The sequence below is a fragment of the Rhinopithecus roxellana genome, chromosome 14, assembly GCF_007565055.1.
Source record: "Rhinopithecus roxellana isolate Shanxi Qingling chromosome 14, ASM756505v1, whole genome shotgun sequence".
Lineage (NCBI taxonomy): Eukaryota > Metazoa > Chordata > Mammalia > Primates > Cercopithecidae > Rhinopithecus > Rhinopithecus roxellana.
Window position 1 is genome coordinate 40903954 of NC_044562.1, and position 19755 is coordinate 40923708.

The window sequence follows — 19755 nt, forward strand, 5'->3', positions numbered from 1 at the left end:
GAATTTATATATACATTATACACATTATATATATATGTATTTGAATAATTACTGAATTTTTGTTTAAAATAATTTAGCATTTCCTAAAATGCAAGCACAAATTTGTATATAAATTTGCATGGATAATTTTACTTCTCAGTATTAATATGGGTCAGGAATGTTTTAAATGTTGGCTTTCCATTGTTCATTAAAAATTTTACTTTACCTACACACATTTACTTTACTGGAACATTTACAAAGAAGTTAATGGAACAACAAGATGTATAAATTTCTTATTTGTAAAACTGTCCTTATTTTGTTCAGTTTTGTTTTGATTTGATCTGATTTGTCCAAAAAGTTTGACTTGCATATTGGAAAACAAAGTACAAACCTTGCTGCATCTGATTTCCTCATCTGCTACTCTATACCAGTCACTCTTCTATGACTTCCAGGTTATCTTTTCTAACATGTATTGCTTATTACCTTTCAAGAATAGTCTAAAATAGCTCATATTAAAAGTGACTAACAAAATATGTTTTGTATTTTGTCTGTTCTTCCCAACATGGTAGGCACTACCCTTGTTGAAGCTATCAGTAACTCTTAATTAAAAACTTTGTCTTCTAAATAACGTATCTCATAATTTTCTTTTTTAACTTTTATTTTAAGTTCAGGGTCACTTGTGCAGGTTTGCTATACAGGTAAACTTGTGTCATGGGGGTTTGTTGTACAGATTATCTCTTCACCCAGGTATTAACCCTTGTCCGCATTAGTTACTTTTTTTCTGATCTTCTCCCTCTTCCCACCCTCTACCCTTCGCTAGGCCCCATTGTATGTTGTTCCCCTCTATATGTCCATGTGTTCGTATTATTTAGATCCCACTTATTAAAAAGAACAACAACAACAGATGCTGGTGAGGTTTTGGAGAAGAAGGAATGCATGTATACTATTGGGGGGGGCGTGTGAATTAGTTCAACCATTGTAGAAGACAGTGTGGCGATTCTTCAAATACCTAAAGACAGAAATACTATTCAACTCAACAATCCCATTATTTGTTATATAACCAAGGAACTATAAATCATTCTATTATAAAGACACATGCATGTTCATTTCAGCACTATTCACGATGGCAAAGTCATGGAATCAACCTAAATGCCCATCAAGGATAGATTGGATAAAGAAATGTAATACATATATACCATGGAATACAATACAGCCACAAAAAGGAATAATATCATGTCTTTTGCAGGGACATGGATGGAGCTAGAGGGCATTACCTTTAGCAAATTAACATGGGAACATAAAATGAAATTTCACTTGATAAATGGGAGTATCTTATAGTTTTAATCTTTTTAGTACACTTCCACTAAATTTATGTTACATGAAAAAAAAAATAGAGTCTTTAAATAATTCCAAGTGTGACAATAGACTAAATCTTAAGTTACTACAACTAATATACATCCCTTTGGTCACTATCTAATAATATCCATCATCAAATGAATGCACTATAAAGAAAAACTCTCTCAATTTTAAGGGTGAATATACTAAAAAGGGCAAAACATGTTGCTTATGCAAAATAAAGCAGAAAAAGCAAACTACATGAGAAACAAAATATAGAATATCACAATGAAATCATAGTAGTCAAAGAGAAAATGTAATCAAAACCTTTTAAAAATAAAAAGTGTGGATGACAATTTTAAAAGAATTATATGAAATTTAAAATCTTTGGTTTGCACATTTTTCATAGAAATCATGTAGAACATAAAATAAAAATAATTAGTGAGAAATAAAATATACAGTAAACAGAAAGAAAAAATGAAACTCTTTAACAAATGTCATAAACAATAGAATAAATAAAAGAGAAATGTTTTCAAAAATGTAGTTTAAGTAAACTACATTAATATTAAGAGAAACTTGAGCCTAGAATTTAAAGGAAGAATTTATTACATAAAAACTGACAGGGATCCATTAATACTGGTGTGTTACCAAACAAATTGCAGTTTAAAAGTCAACAATTATAAACATTTCCAGAACTCCTACTCCTTCTTACAAAAAAATAAAAAACTATAAGGAGTAAAACAGTTCAATTTGTTTCAAACTGCTACAAAAATATTTAACATAAGCATAGTTTGGTGTCTTCAAATCTTTCAAGAGAAAAAGTGGGATACGAGTGTTGTACAAAGTAGCTAAACTGTCATTCATTTATAAAAGGAAATAAGCAAATATTTTAAAACATGCCAGTACTTACAGAGGACATAATTCTCATAACTCTGTCATAAATTTAAAAAATTAACATAGAATCAGCTTTACCAGCCTAGAAGTAAAAGAAGAAAACAAAATTAAAAGCTTAATAGCAAACAGTGAATTCATTTAATACTGGAACTAACGTTCCAACACTTGAAGTACATATTATAAACTATTATAATATAAAAATAAAAATGTAATAGACAAGAACAAGGAGGGGAAGACAGTGAAAAGACTGGCAAGGAAACATATGTATAGCCCTGTCTTTCATAGATGGGCTCAACTGATACTATTTAAGGATAATGTATAAAAAATATTCAGCTCACTAAAAGTAGGGTAAACTTCAAAAATAAGAAAAATGATATGAAAACCAAAATTGAAAATTGTATTTTAGAGTAAATTCTTAAAATAAGTTTAATGTACTTTTACAAATCTAGTGAGCTAGAATCAATAAGTATTATCAGAGTTGGTAATGCAAAAATAAGAGAGCCAATAAAGCAGAAAACCTATAAATAACTGGAAGGCAAAATAAATATGCAAAGAACATTTTTAAAAGCAAACAAAAATAACAGAATATGTAGTCAAGAATAAATAGAATTAATGAAGAAAACAAAGTATAACATTCAAAAACATAAAATAAATTAATATATTTTATATCAAAAATGAAAATGAGATAAAATTATTAAGAAGAAATAAAAATCTGATTATGAATCAAATATTCAGCCATATATTTCATGTAACTAGGGAATCTAAAAATTTTAGAAAATTTAAAAGAGTAAATACAATTTAAGAGAGCAGATGAAGTTAAACTATTAAAATGATTCTTCATGTTTGAACAAAAAGTATATAGCATTACAGAAGACAACAAGAATAATTTATAATAAATAAGGCAAATCCAATTGAAAAGCTTAGACATAAATACTTTTCCGTAATAAAATAAATAGTAACATAATTCGTAAAACAAATTCTATACAAAATGGAAAGAAAAAGCAGAAAGAATTACATCTGTAGTCGACTATTTAACTTATCTTCCTCAGTCTATGATAAATCAAATAATTAAAAGTAAGTCATGATTTTCATGACCTTAAGACATTTAACAAATGAAAAATATCCAATATTTATTTTTGTGTTTATACGTGTACATATATGTATGTTAGAAATGTATGTATTGAACTTTATACCCAGAATACAAATATGTGCATATTCTTTTCAAGACACAAAGAAACTATTAAAAATTATCAGTATGTTGGCCAAAATTAAAATGATTCCATTAATTCTAAAATATTAAAATATTTTCAAAAACTTCTATCTCTTTACAGTATAAAGACCTTATGTCATAACAGGACAAACTGAACTTTGTTCTTTAAATCTGCCCTAAGAAAACACAGGTAAAACCAAATGTGAAATAACAAGGTGGTAAACAAATATATAGGTAATATAAATGGTAGACGTAATTAATTTCTGGAAACAGGAACCTCAGACTACAGCTGCAGAGATTTAGATTCCACCACCAATATGAATAAGCTGAAAGCAACCTTTTACCCGGAGTCTCCAAATAAAAGCCTAGCCTGGCTAACACTTTGATTTTGGCCTTGTGAGAATCTGAATATAGAACAAAGCGCAATCTAGATTACCTGAACATTTTTACAAATAATATGTCTGATAAAGTACATATATACACAGTATATGAAGAATGATTACAACTCAACCATAAGAGCACAGACAAGCCAAATAAAAAATGGGCAAAGTATTTCAATTTCAATTTTCCTCAGTGAAGATATGCAAATATCTATTAAGCACCTCAAAAAAGTTCTGCATCTTTAAGTCACTAGGGAAATGTAAATTAAAGCACCATGAAATACCACTAATACCCACCAGAATGGCAGTAATACAAAATACTGATAATAATGAGTGTTGTCAATAATTAAAAAAAAACCCTGAACTTTCATATATTGCTAGTGGGAATGTAAAATGGTAAAAACAATTTGGAAAACAGTTTGTCAATTGCTTACAAGGTTAAACATATATTTACCACATGATTCATCAATGCTCCCTTAGCTTTTAGCTGTTTATCAAAGAAAAGTAAAAAAAAATGTTCACACAAATACCTCTATGTGAAAGTTCATAGCAGCATTATTCATAAAATCCAAATCCTGGGAACAATCTAAGTGCCCATTGACTACATTAGTGGATAAACACCAAATGTTATGTCCAATGGTATACTACTCAAAAAAAAAGAAACAAATATGCAAACACAAGTCTGCAAAATGAATAAATTTCAGAGACATTATTCTAGGTGAAAGAAGCCAGACTCATCAGACTACATATTTTATGATTCCTAAAAGGTGAATTAATAGAGGTTGGCGGTTGCCTAGGTCAAGGGATGGGAATGGGGATTGAATGCAAATTAGTACAAAGGACATTTTTTGATATTGATTTAATTATATTACTTGAATGTAGTTATGGCAGCAAAATTGTGTTTACTAATATTTACTGAACTTTACATTTATAATAAGTGATTTTTTTGTATGTATAAGTTAGTTTTCCTTCGATAAAATGATTTCACATAAATTAGGAGTAGACCAAGTTGTAGTTTACCTGTACTTTGAGAACAGTCTGAAATTTAGGTACTATTTTATGTCAAATCATAACCTTTTGAAGTATAGATGTTTTCTTCAACTCTGTTATCTTGGTGTTCAGTTCAATACCTGATAGATTACAGAACACTATACATACCTATTAAATTTAAATATAAATATATACTTACAAAATGATGTGTTTATAATATGTATTATGTGTAAATTAAATTAGATAATTGAAGGGAAATTAACTCTTGAGTAAGCAAGATGGAAGGTGTGCTGCTTTTTCCGGTGTATAGATAAATTTTATAAGCAAAAAGGATAACTTGAAATGCCATGTAGAATAATGTCCAGTAATGTAATAGTAATAGATAAATTTGCTGTTTAGAAACTTGCATCCTGTTTGGCATATGCCATGAGGTGTATCCATTATTATAATTTTCTTTCATGAAATTAGCATTTCTACAAAAATGTTTGGGAAAATTTCTGTAATTTTCCATGAAGCAGATCACATTTTATTTTAATGAAGTTAGAAAATGATTTAACTTGTCAGTAAGTTATAGGTAAAAGTAAAATAAAATGTAACTCTTTTCATTCATATGTTATCTTACTCCTGATATCATTCCTGCTTTCACATTTGGTCATAAGACACGTAAATTAAATACACATACACATTTCTATGAAACAATAAGATCCATGCTATTTCTTTCTGAAACTTATTAAAACATGATGATGAAATTTATAATAATACTATATCTGCATTGTGAAATCAATATATACTATTATATATTGTCATATGTTACATATTGCTAAATACACTATAAATTTAACTATATATTAATTTTTAGCTTACATATTATGTTATATATTAAAATTATTATTAAAAACACAATTTTAAAGTCATCATTGTCTAACAATGTAAAATAGAATATAATTCATTTTGAAAGTATAATCAAAGAATTCAAAATTTCTGGTGCATTTTTAGACACATGTTACTTGAGATATCTAATTACCAACTTTTTTTGCCCACAAAGCAATTAGTAGCCCTGAATTAAATATCAATGAAATCAAGGATTAAGTGTAATTTTTTTTGCTGTTTTCACTTTAAATGGTGATATATGCTCTTAACAAAGATCTTTAAATGAATGATTTCATGTGCATTTTATGTATTTGTCCTACTTGCTATAGATAAGTGCTCAGTTTAAATATTACATAGTTTTCTGAAAAATCAGTCCAGAATTAAATGATCATTTTTGAGGATATCCATAATAAATTTTGTGAATGTTTATTGGGAAGTGAGTGTTCCTCACTATATAAATTAGATGTACTTAGGCTCTGTAGAACATGATACATTTGCAAGTTGTGTCTATATATAATTTTATATAAATGTTGAGAATGTTATGACTGTTTAATAAAATAATGTACTTGAGTACTTGAGTCTGCAGCTTATTTATTTTTTCTATTTTTCATTTAAATATGTCCTCCATAAAAACTTTTTATAGTAGCTGCTTTCATTAAGCTTATTTTGTCACAGGTGTTTCTTGTTCCTTCAATAAATTCTACCTGCATTTTTATAGGCATGAAGGTCAATATTTGTATGATTTATACTACTAAAATATGTTTCTTTCTCCATGTTACACACTCTGCTTTCTCACATGGGTGTTGACAGTTTGTTTTGATATTTTCTTTGATTAAATACACTGCTGAAAATAGAGAAGATCATATTAAAAAATAAAATCCCATAATATCTTGTCACTTTTATTGACATTTACAAGTTTTATGTATTTTTTGGACCAGCAATTTTTACTGATGCACCATAAATTAACTTATAGTTAGTGATCCAAATCCTTGAACAACATCAGTGATCATTCTCTTCCACTGAATTGCTTCTAGAGAAGTTGGTAGTAGAGGCAATGCTGTGAAATCCTTCCACACATTTAGACAATTGTTACTGCTATTATCTTCTATGGATATGGTTTGCATTATTTTTTCACATCAGATAACTTTATATGAAAGTGTAATAAAAGCTGTAGAAATGGCACAATTGTAATATTTTTATTTGGAAAGATGATGAAGCTTTATTTTTTTTCATAATTAAAATGAATGTCAGTAAGAATTATAGGCCGGGTGTGGTGGATCATGGCTGTAATCCTAGCACTTTGGGAGCCTGAGACAGGTGGATCACCTGAGCTCAGGAGTTCAAGACCAGCCTGGGCAACAATGTGAAATGCTGTCTCTACAAAATATACAAAAATTAGCTGGGCATAGTGGCACGTGCCTGTAGTCCCAGCTACTTGGGAGGCTGAGGCAGGAGAATTGCTTGAACCCAGGAGACTGAGGCTGCAGTGAGCAGAGATCATATCACTGCACTATAGCATGGATGACAGAGCCAGACTCTGTGTCAAAAATAAAGAATTAGAAATCTTTCTAATTAGTACTGCATTTTCTGCAATAAATTAGAAAATACTTAAAATCAAATAACATCAATTAAAGCTGCTATAAATATATGGTTTCACTATGTAATAGCCCTTGTTTTTCTTTGATTTAACACAATAATTTTTATATTGCATACTGAATTTTATGTATGTTCCTTTAGCTAATAAATGGTAAATCATTATTAAAATAATATCTTCCAAATTAGGCATTTACTAATCATCCTCAACTAAGATAGATTAAATCATGATTCATGCTTATAGAAAGTAATTTAAAATAACATAGGTTTAGACCAGATCATCTGCAGTCAAATGAAATAAACCCTCAATTACATTACATTTCATCAGCAGACCAAATATTTTGAGAAATTTCTATAGCACAAATGATATCTCTCTTTGATGGAAAATCAGTGGAGTAAAGAATTGTCTTCTAATGCACTAGCATAATAGTATTGATAGACATAATCTAGACTGTCCAGAGATCAGAATAAACATCCAAAATTTGGTGGGTGGCTTTTGGGATATTTAGGCTCTTTGTAAATATGTACCTTGTCATTCCAACTTCTCTGTATAGCAGCCAAAATGGTGATTAATTCTGGCCCTCATAAAGTATATGCAAGTATGATAGTCAGCGAAGTAGTGTGGGGAAAGCGGATACCTGGAACACCCAGGAAGTACAATATTTCTCAAATTCCACAAACAAGTTACTGAGTCACAATAGCCACAGTATATTCAGAACCTTTGGCAATATCACCAGATGTTTGAGAATTTTTCTACTGAAATCAGTGCAAAACCAAGAATCATAACTATTAGAGCAGATCAGAAACTATACAAATGGTAACTTACAGTTTTACAAAAAAAAAAAAGATTACTTTGTAAATAACCATAAAATATGTCTGCCCTGTTTAATGTAATAACTTTTGGAATTGCAACAAGATAAGGTAATAGGATCATGTCCTAAGAAGCAGTAAGGTGAACTAAAACGCTTAGCCAGGAAATTATTTCAAAAAAAAATCTGTGACCCAAAAAGCTAAATTCGTGTGTCTGGGATTCAATAAAAAAATTTCCAGGTATCCAAAAAAGTAGAGACCACAACCTATAATGAGAAGAATAATCTACAAGTTGCAACTGACTGAAATGATGCAGATGTTTAAAATTAACAGAAAAGGACAGTGAAATAGTCCTTGGTGTTTTGTATTGTACAAAATGTGAAGTAGAGACTTGATATATAAAAAAGACATAAAAATGAAAATTATAATATCTGAGGTAAATTACACTAAATGAGATTCATGATGAAAATTGCAGAAGAAAAACAAATTGTTAACTTGAAGACATAAGAATAGAAACTATCCAAATGAAATATATAGGTAAAAATAAAAGAAAGGAAGTCTAGAAAAAAGGAACATTTATCAGTAAGCTGACTGAAAATTTTAAATGGTAGAATATACACATAATTATGCTTAATGAAGAGGAGAGAGAAAAAGAACAAAAATATTAAAGAAATAATGACCAAAATTTTTAGAAATTTTATGAAAAGAAGTCCACAGTTTTAAGAAGCTCAAGGAACTGCAAACACAAGAAACATGAAGAATATAATACCACAAATTGCAAAAGTAGTGAAAGGAAAAAAGAATTAACAAATCCAAATTGTGTAAAATGTCACAAAGGAAGAAAAATAAAATGACAATGAATTTCTCAACAGAAACATCTTCCAAAAGAAGATAAAATAGTGTTCAGGCAAACACATCTAAAAGAATTTATCATAAGTAGAATAACTTCAAGAAATGTTAAAGAATATTGTTTAGCCAGAAACAAAATAATAACAATGGAAATATGAATCTAAAAACCACAAGAAAAATAAAATGCACCAGAAGCAGTACCTATATAGGTAAGCATGTGACATTTTCCTTGTTTAAATTGCATTAAAACAGGATTGACTATTAAACAAGTAATAATATTTGTATTGTGGTTATCAAACATGCGAAAATAAAACGTGTAACCACAATACCAGAAAGACCAAAGAATGAGAGTGAAAGTAAGGTTTCATATACTATGTGAAGTAGTAAATATCACCTGAGGAGGGACAGTGATATGCACAAGTGCTGTGTACTATAATGTTGCAAATATAATATGATAACAGATTTATAGCTAAGGAGTTAAGAGTGGAAATAAAATAATATGATAAAGTACTTAATCAAAAGAAGTCCAGTAAAGAGAAAAAAAGTGAACAACAGCTGAAATCAGTTTAAAAAAAAAAGGAAGGTGCTGGGTGGCACTTTTAAACTCGACCATATATATATATATATACACATATATATATGGAAAGAGAGAGAGAGAGTAGTTGATACTCTAAACAACTCAATTAAAAGGCAAAAATGATCAGATTGGACTAATAGGTAAGACTTTTTTTCTCAGGGCTTAAATACTGCCATTTGTTGTTTTTTTTAAAATAGTTTTTAAAAAATCCTTTAGAATTTCTGCAAAGTACAAATCACTCCAAACTTATAAATAGAAAATTTTAACATATTAGAATTTATTATCAAAGTGTAAGCCCAATTTTGATATATGTATTCAATGAATAAATCAGTTAATATACTCAAAACTTTTCTAGACCATCATAAACCACATTTTTAGCTATTAATATTAATAATTATCTAGCAGAAAAAGTTTGATTCTAATGATTAAAAAGCAGTGCTGAATTCTATATTCCTTTTCTCAGGAGAATTAGATTTTTGCTTTTTTATTTATTAGGGTTTCCTTTGGATATTAGCTTATACAATCCTCAAACTAATCCTTTGAAATGGGAATCATACCATCATTTTTTTGATGAACAATCTTAGGAACAGACATCTGTGAAGCTTTCTCAAGATTACATAATGAGTATACAATTCAATATTTAAAGCCATACTCTCAAGCAAATTTCCACAGTAAATCAGATGACAACATTTGCTATGGCTTTTATATGTTCCTATCACCAAATTATAGGTATGGTCTCAGTAAGGAGCTAAACTAGTTGACAAATACTTGTCAAGAAAAATTATTTAAATAGTGATTACGTTAAATTAAATTGTAATTTTATCACAAATGCATTGTATTGGATCAAGAATGTGAAAACAGTTACATTGAATGGAATGATCTTATCTTTTAGAGATACATATATAAGGTCAATATCTTAGATGACCCTTAATATAATGTCCTGATCAAATTAAGCACTCCTAAAGAATTGCAATATACACACTCCTTATACAAAAATACACCTTTGATCAGAGAAACTCTTGTTTACAGAATATGACAGTCCATTGTCAAATGTTTTTATGTGTGTCAGAGTAATAATTTGAGGATTATTAGACTTTTTCTTATAATTATTTTACCTCTCTAGATTTATGTTTAGGAATTACCTTCAAAATAATGAACACATTCACAAATTATAGTCATTTTTTGTTGTTTCAGAGGATGTTTATTGCAAAAGAAAGAACAAAGAGAATAAATATGATACATCTAGCTCTGTCTTGTTCTTAAGGAATTTACATTTTAAAATTCTTAACATGTTTTTATGCCACTGGAAAAGGTCAAGAGCTTTAATGAAAATGGTGCTTTAGTATTAAAAGTATGCGTTTTATAGTTTTTAATCTCCAAGATCTTAAGTCCTGAATATTAAGTTGGTCCCACAAAAACAGAAAAAAAATAGTAAAATGCTTATTTCCACATAAATCAAATCCTTCAGACTAAAGGAAGTTAAGGAGATTCACAGCATAAAGCTGTGAGTTGGGTTCTTCTGTGGGCCACTGAGAAGGGTGTCTGCATCCTTTTTGCTGCATCCAGAGTTGTGGGGGCAGTCAATGAAATCTTCAGCTGAGTTTTGAGACGTGATTTGGAGAAGGCACTGAGTGTCACTTTCCTTCCATAGCCTTAGCCTTTGGCAGGCTCGGAGTGCTCTCTTTTGGCATCAGATCATATGAATAGTAGACTAGATATATTTTTTGTAGTGGTCTTGAGGCAGGAGGGCCTAGCACAGTCCTTTCTAACTTCTGCCATCACTGAACAGCACAGAAAAACATTCATTTACTGTTTTCTGAGGAGGTTGGGGGCATTTAATCAAGAGAGCATGAACAATACACCTGGAGAACTTCTTAGTTGTCTGGATAGATTCCACTGTGGGTAGGAGTGGATTCCACTTGGGATATGATTCACGTTAAGAAGAATTGTTAACATCTCAGTAAACAAAATTAAGAATATGGTCAAGATTGAGAGCTAAACAAAAGACTCAGCTGCTGCAGTTTGGTCAAACAATGACCAAGAACCAGGTATTCATGCCTATTGATGTCCTCAGAACTTAGATCCATCACAAAAGACGGGAGGGAGTTAAGGAAATTCTGACTTTGGATAAAAACTGAAAATTTAGAATATTTAGGACTGATTCTATTAAATGTTTGCAAACAATTGGAATAATATCGCTATCAAGGGATAACATTTAAGATATAGACAAATAAAATAACATTCAATTTTGAGAAGACCTGATTGTGAAATGAGATTTTGTACAGTTTAGACATAACATTGAGAACAAAGGTTTGTGTGAAATTTTTACTAAAAGTAGCTTCATGTATAATTTCACAATGAAAAATAACAATTTTACAAATTATAAGTGCACTTAGGTGTTTATTGTAGGCAATGTAATAGGCATACAGGTAACTTTAGAGACACTCTCAGAGGTCTGATTTGGGGCCAAAATGAGTCTAACACACATAGAGATTAGACCAAACATTCCAAAGCACTGCCTTAAGATTTTCTTAAAGAGAACACAAATGTGGTTGAATACAGACCTTTTTAGAAACATATTTCTGAGTCATTTAAGGCTATAATATACACCATGTTTGTAATTAAGTCTAACTTATAATGATATATCCAGGAAAAAGAATTTAGAAGAATATATTCTTACACTCTTCTTTTTAAGAGCAATGTTCCATGGCTCAGTGTTTTTTACCTATTAAGATATCATGCTAGATGTCTTCTTTGGCATGCTTTCTTTATATTAAAGCATAGTTTAGGGAAAAGTACTTTACCATATGTGTAATCTACTCCACAAAGAGTTGTTCATCTCACTTTTTAAGCCTGTTTTGTGAGGAAGGTGATACTTAGTTACTAATTTCTTTTTACCTATCCATCACTCAAGTGGCTAATTTTTTTTTAACCAATCAATACGGTAATTGATGTTGGAATGCTAGATTTGGTGAAGTTCACAAAGAAATTGACATTATCTCCTGAGTGCCCTGATTATTGAAATGATAGATGCAACTGGAAATTTGCAGCTAAATAGGTAGTGCCCGAAGTTGGACTTATTTCTTTCACTGTTTTACATTGTGAAAATACAATATAGATTTTCATGGTGACAGGAAGGTGGTTCCCAAATGAATTGTGAGAAAACAGATCATTGCAATAGAGAAAAAAGGAGACAGCCTGAAGCTTTTGGGATGGCTTATATCTTTGACAAATCTTGAAGTCCTGAAGCTAGTGCCTACAAGAATATCAATGAAATACATGAGTTTACTTTTGACTACTATAGCCTCTGCATCCCTGTTTTATATGTATCTTGATTAGTAAATTTAGTAGTGGGGTCTTGCTATGTGTATTAAAATGCATTTTATTCATAATACATCTTATAATTCAAATGCTTAGACTATATACTAGTACTTTTGTTAGTTTTGGTTTGTCTAGGATTTTAAGTACCTAATTCTTCATATTAAATTCCTTACAAATTGAAATATCTGAATTGTTTTCTGTTTCCTACACCAAACCCTAATATAAAGACGCCACAAATTCAGGATCAATATTATCAGGCACTGGTCTGCAGCAATATTTTACTAAAACCAATTACTTACACAAAAGGAATGTTAAGTGTTTTCTTTTGTTTTTGGAAGCCAAAGATACTATCTTCAATATGCTCATAATCTACTAGAAAATAGCCGTAGTATGGTGAAAGACACGGACAGTCTATAAAAAAGATGACATTTACATGAGAGACAGTTAGTGAAAATTATCTGTGAGAAAAATCCTAAGGTGTTTAAATTAATTTTCCTTGTTGAGAGCTACTTATTTGTAAGTGGAGCTCTTCTTTTAAATAAATAAATATACCTATCACCATGAGGTAAAACAGCATGACTTATTTTCCAGTATGACCCTGAGCAATTCAAATAGGATTTGGTCAAAACAGGACGCAGTAAGGAAATCAGCAGAAACTAGTAGACACCAACAAAAACACCCTCTAGTTGCACTCATTGCTCACTATTAAAGACACTCCACCAGCACCATACCATGACAATGCACCATGGCAACGCAGGGAAGTTACCTTATATGGTTCTGGGAAATCCCTGTCCCTTTTCTGGTAAGTTTGTGAATAATTCATCCCTTAATTAGCATATAATTAAGAGTGGTTATAAATATCATTAGCCAGCACTCCACGACTGCTACTCTGGGCCACTCTTCCTGTGGGATAGCCCTGCTCTGTCTATGGAGCAGCCATTTTGCTGCACACTGTTGCTCTACTAAACTTGCTTTCTTTCACAGTTGGCTTGTTCTTGAATTCTATCCTGAGCGAAGCCAAGAACCTTCCCAAGCAGAGTCCCAATTTTGAGGTTAGCCAGCATCAATCACATAGTACTTTAGTTTAAAACGAATGTGCATGTGTATGTGTACATACATAAACACACATATACGATACATATATAAACACATATATGTATATAAATATGTACACACACATGCACATATATGTGTTTGAATGTATTTGTAAAAAGTGACACAAAAACATTACTTGGTATATTTTGGTTACATGTAGTTCAAAAATTGGAACTGACAGTTCAATAGAAAAACCAAACAATTTCGCTTCTAAGAATGAGAGGGAATGGGGGATAGAGTGAAGTTGATCAATGGTTACAAAATACAGTTAAATAGGAGATATAGTTCTGGTGCTCAATTGCACAGTAGGGCAACTAGTTGGCAGTAATTTATTGTATATTTCAAAATAGCTGGAAGGGAGAATTTTTAATGTTTTCATCATGCAGAAATGAGAAATGTTTAAGGTGACAGATTTTCTACTGATCCTGATTTGATCGTTATACAATGTGGATATGTAGTGAAATATCTATAATTATATGTTAATTAAAAACAAAATATATGAAAAAGAGAATGAGACAGGAAAGCAAAAATCGTTGTTCTAAATAAAAGTTTTACATTGTTTTCAAATTATATCTAATTTCTTCTATACATTCATATATATATATATATATAAGAATTTCTATATAAATATATACAACTTTACCAGGCTCTTTTATGGGCCTATAAGGCATAAGATTAAGACTACATTTTCTAGTCGTTCTCAGATAGCTACATTCAAATGACTAGTTCTAGTCAATGAAAAATTTAAGTGATGTAATATGCTTCCTTAATAGTCCCATAAAACCTCCCATTTGCATTTTTTTATCTCTTTTTCATTTTGCGGATACTTTATTGGTCTCCAATAAAGATATTAGAGCTATAATGGAAGGAAACCAGTATCTCTGAATCATTTCTGGTAGAAATCTTGCCTGTAGGAAATGTCTACATTGGTCTGTGCACGAACAAGAACTACGTTGTTTCTGAATTAATACACAGAGGTTTTGCTGCAGGGCAGGTGAGCCCCAAAATTAGAGCTTAGCTTGGGTGGGTTCTTGGCTTCACCTAGGAAATAGTTCAAGGGCAAGATGGCAGTGTTAGCAACATTTATTTGAGGGGCAATATACAGGGGCAAAGAGTGTACACTGCTCTTTGCTGAGCAGGGCTACCCCATGGTGTGCCCAGAACAGCAGCTCAGAGGCAGTTTTGCAGTTACATTTACAACTACCTTTAATCACATGCAAATTAAGGGGTGAGTTATTTAGAATGTTATAGAAAACAGTGGTACTTTTTGATCATTGCCATGGAACGGGGTGGTAGCTTTTTGGTGTTACCATAGCAATGGTAACTGACATGGTACTGTTGGTTATGTCTTATGGAGGGGAGCTTTCGCCTCTTTCCTGTTTCTGGTAATCTTCAGTCTGGTCCAACATTGAGTCTCTGTCTCTGGAGTCAAGTCCCACCTCCTACTTAATTTGGTGTAGTTCATTACAACAGAATGAATTTTTACTATGATTATGACAGCATTCATCCTAATACTTTTCTAAGTATATTAAAGGAAATTAAAACTTTGCCACTCCCCAGGACCCACAAAGGGATAGCTGCTCTGGAAATATTTTGGTTTTGAATTGATACATTAGCCTTTTTCAACAATAATAAAATAAGGAAAAAAATCTATATGCCCTGGGAGTGTGTAATCTGTTTTCATTTTTTTTTTATATGCAGGAGAATAAGGAAAAGGTTAAGAAGTTATGACAGCTTTAAAAAACTTGAAATATAATTACTTAACCAGGAGGGAAAATAAAGGATGGATCTACAAAGCACAATATACTTTTAAAATGAGGGATTTTTATTTATTTATTTGCTTTAATTGGGATATTGGCTGCCTTGAGGAAAATTGTGGAAAGAAATGATGAGTTATTGTATCTACCAAATTGAATAATTGCAAAGAGGCATGAGCCAATTAAAAAATTAAAAGAAAAGGTTACATAGATTTTTAATACTCTATTTTTATGCATTAAATGATAATTGAAGTACTTAGAAAGTCCAAATCTATTTATTTTGACAGTGCTCCAAATAAGTGTCTAGATGATAAATAATGTGAAATTAAGGTGTTATTTCTGACTCTTGAATCTACTTACAACTCAACTATCCTTCAGCTTTAGTTTGACAGTTTCTCTGTTTTTTTTCCACCTTGTGATGGATTTTAATGTTGACTTTAAACTGATTTCACTTATAGTGAAAACTGTTTTTAAAAAGTTAAGCAAAAATAAATGACATGATCTGATAGCTTTCTATAGTGTGTTATTGGTTTGAACAAGTTTTTAGACAATAATTAGTAACTGTCAATTATAAGGAAAACAAAATTACTTACAAGTAGGTAAATTCACTGTTTAAATAAAAGTTATAACATCAAATAATTTTAATATTAATGTAAACTCATAGATTCATTGACCACCTACTGGTTTTTACAGAATACAATTTAGATAATATTATGATGTAAAATGCCAATTAGCTATTTTCAAAGAATTAAAGTAGGATATACACTCCCCAAATTTGAAAACATAGGCCTGCATTTTGAGTGATTATTTTTAAGCTTGAAGTCAGATATTCATTATTCGTTAGCTATAGAATAAAATTCCTATTTGTGATGCTTATTTTAGAAAATGAAAGGGTGGCCATTAAAAAAATTATTGGGGCTATTTTATCCATTGCATTCTCAATTTACTTGAGATGTCAGCAAATATTTAATATGCCACTACTCAGCTAGAAGTAATCAATTTCCAGTTCTCAAAGTAAAACGTTTTATAAAGAGGTGAATACAATCACATTTCAGGAGGGAAGTTTGTCGTTAAATGCCTCCATGTACTGTATTTGGGGCAATGCATCAAGATATCCAAATCGTGGTGTAACTGATAAGGCTGTCCTGTTCTGGTTCTTGTTTGTGGAGCCAGAAATTCTTGACTTACTCTTGACTCATTTGATATTACTAATAATTTTTAAAATGTAATAACGTGAAAGTCACTTTGCTTTCATTTCTGTCACCTTTTACCCCTGAACAACTCTTCTTCCCCAACACCTGTAATAAATAACAGATCATTCCATTTTAGAAATTGAATACCAGAGGGTAAAACCAGAAAGGGGTTATTACTCTTGCACCTTCACTTACAATGTAATATACCTTACATTTTTTCAGATCATAATATCACAAAGTCATCGTAGGGACCAAAGTAATCCTCTTCAAAAGGGTTAATCATGTATTGTGATATTAAAAAATATTTTTAAGTTATTTAAATTTAGCAAAATTTTGTGTGTTCTGTATGAATATGAATAATATATTTTTCATGTGAACTCTGAATTTTAACTTCAGAAGAGTCTTAAAACCCACTTAAAATTAACTTCCTTGAGTTGTGATATTTCCCCCTTAGGAATTCAGTGTCATGGGAGTAACGGCATCAGAATATGGTGATACTCCACCCCAACCCCATAATAAGCCACTTAGTAAGTCCAAGTTTCCATCTCTTTCACAGCACTTCTAAAACAACATTATCTGATTATAAGACTAATTGGAAAGAATATCTACCAAGATTTTGTGTGAAATGTTTGAGTAGGATATCTGATTTCATCGTTAAATCATACAAACTCATGAATAGCACCCATGTATTTTACACTATTTTCTAACATACGTCCTTAACTAATTCTTTCCAGAGTTTCTGTATATACAAAATATTTTTAGTATTTAACTGATAAATGACATGATATTTCTCTAACACCCAGAAACCATATGCAGATTTGTGTTAAAATACTTTTCCTCATAATCTGAAGGTAACCTCCCTACCCTATTCAGCACTGTCAAGGAGAATCTAAGATCAATCTAATTTTCATCTCTTCATAATTAACATTTTTTTTCTTTTTTGGAGAATTACATAGGTTTTCTTTTTTTCTTTTTTTTTCTCTTCATGAATATATCCTACTTTCTGGTTATTTACTATGCACTGTGCTAACCAGTCATAGGACCTTTTCTTAGGCTGAAAATTCTTATTTTACTTGTGTGCTAACAAATTGCTTCTGTTATTCCTTAAATTATTTTTTCCTCTATTGTTTTTGATATCTGGTTGGTCCTTTTAGATCATGTCCCATGTCTTTTAACATTTTTGTTTCATTTCTCCCACAAAAATAATGCTGCATTCTAGGAATATTCCTCAATCTTCCTGTCAAGGGAATTTTAAACTATGTCATTTCTACTATGTAGGCTGTGTATTGAATTAATTTTAATTTTAGAAAATTGTACCTGGATGCATTATTTTCTCATAACTTTGTGAGAATTTAAACTGTTGATCTTTAATATTTTGCTTTTTAATAAATTTGAGTATCTACAATTATGTATTATGTTTGAATGCTGATTTCAGTATTTCTCTTTCAGGATGCTATTTTTTAATTCAAAAATACTGTTATTTTTAAAAATTTGGGCACTGAAATATGTATTTGAGATGATCATCTAAAGATCTTTTTCTAGAGACTGCATTCTAATGAAGGATCATGTTTTAGCTTGAAGTATAACTTTTTTATCTTTGACCTGTTGATTTTATGAGACATTTGTATCAAAGGCAATTCTAAGAGTAGTTCCAACGGGTTTTAAATTGAATAAGATTTATTGAGTCACCCACACAGATAAACTAACATTTGCTAATAAATAATCTCAGAAAAAAACTGAAAAAAAATTGATGAGAATATTAAAAACAAGGCTATTGTAATCAGAGTGCTTCAGCATGGATTAGGAAATTATTGTGATACTTAGGACAGGTCATTTATATTCTGGAATATGGGGAAAATAAAAATCACATTTCAAAGGTAACTGGTAATTAGAAATAAATAGTAAACAATAATGCCAAAGTTATAATAAAATGAAGAAGAAAAATTAAGGCCATGGAGAATAGATAGAAAAAAAATACTTTTAGAATAAATTTGGAAGGCAGATGGAAAAAAGAAATGATGATGGAAAAAGTCCCTTACTGCCCTAGTGCAGTCAGTGGGAAAAGGGAATAGGAACAGGAACACAGAGTTTGAAAAAAGTGTTAGTTGTCATAGTATGTTGCACCATCTCTACTGAGTAAAGTTGAAAACTAAGAAACGTAAGGATGATTACATTTTTTCCTATTACAGTTCCAAAATGAAAACTGTAAGTATAAAATCTTCTACTTTTCCAATAAAAGTTGGAATCTTCTGAAAGAAAAACATTATGCAAATATTTCTAAAATTTGCCTAGAGGATTATCCGAAATTAATTAACTTAAAATTAAGAGAGGTACAGTAAGTAACAACCAAATTTTATTTGAAATATATTGACATAGAGAACTACTAATCATGTAAATTGACTAGAAAGAAAAAAAAAAGACACATGTTGGGATAGGATTGTTTGAATAGTATTTTTAAGCCATATATGTTCAGAGGGGTGAAAGAAATACATTGAATAATTTAAAATACTTAAGTTAAAAGTAGTTTAGCTTTTCTGTTGAAATCTACAGGAATATATAAGGCACAAAGTTGCTTGAACAATCTTAATAAATCATTTTTATTTTTTATATCACTGTGATTTAACTTTCCGTAATTTTTGGTTACAACATAGCCATGTTTTCCATTATATCATAGAGTAAATTACAAATTACAGAATGTTCCTTGTACTATCAAGCAAATAATTTGATTTCAAAAATATGCCATGTCTTTTTCAAAATAAATGCATGGTTTTTAAACTTAAAAGATATATTAAACTCTTCAATAATATTATTAAACATGTTTATTTAAACACAAAAAATTGGATGATAAAATAATTAAGTAAATTATCTTATCCATAATTCAACAGTAAGAATCACATCAAAT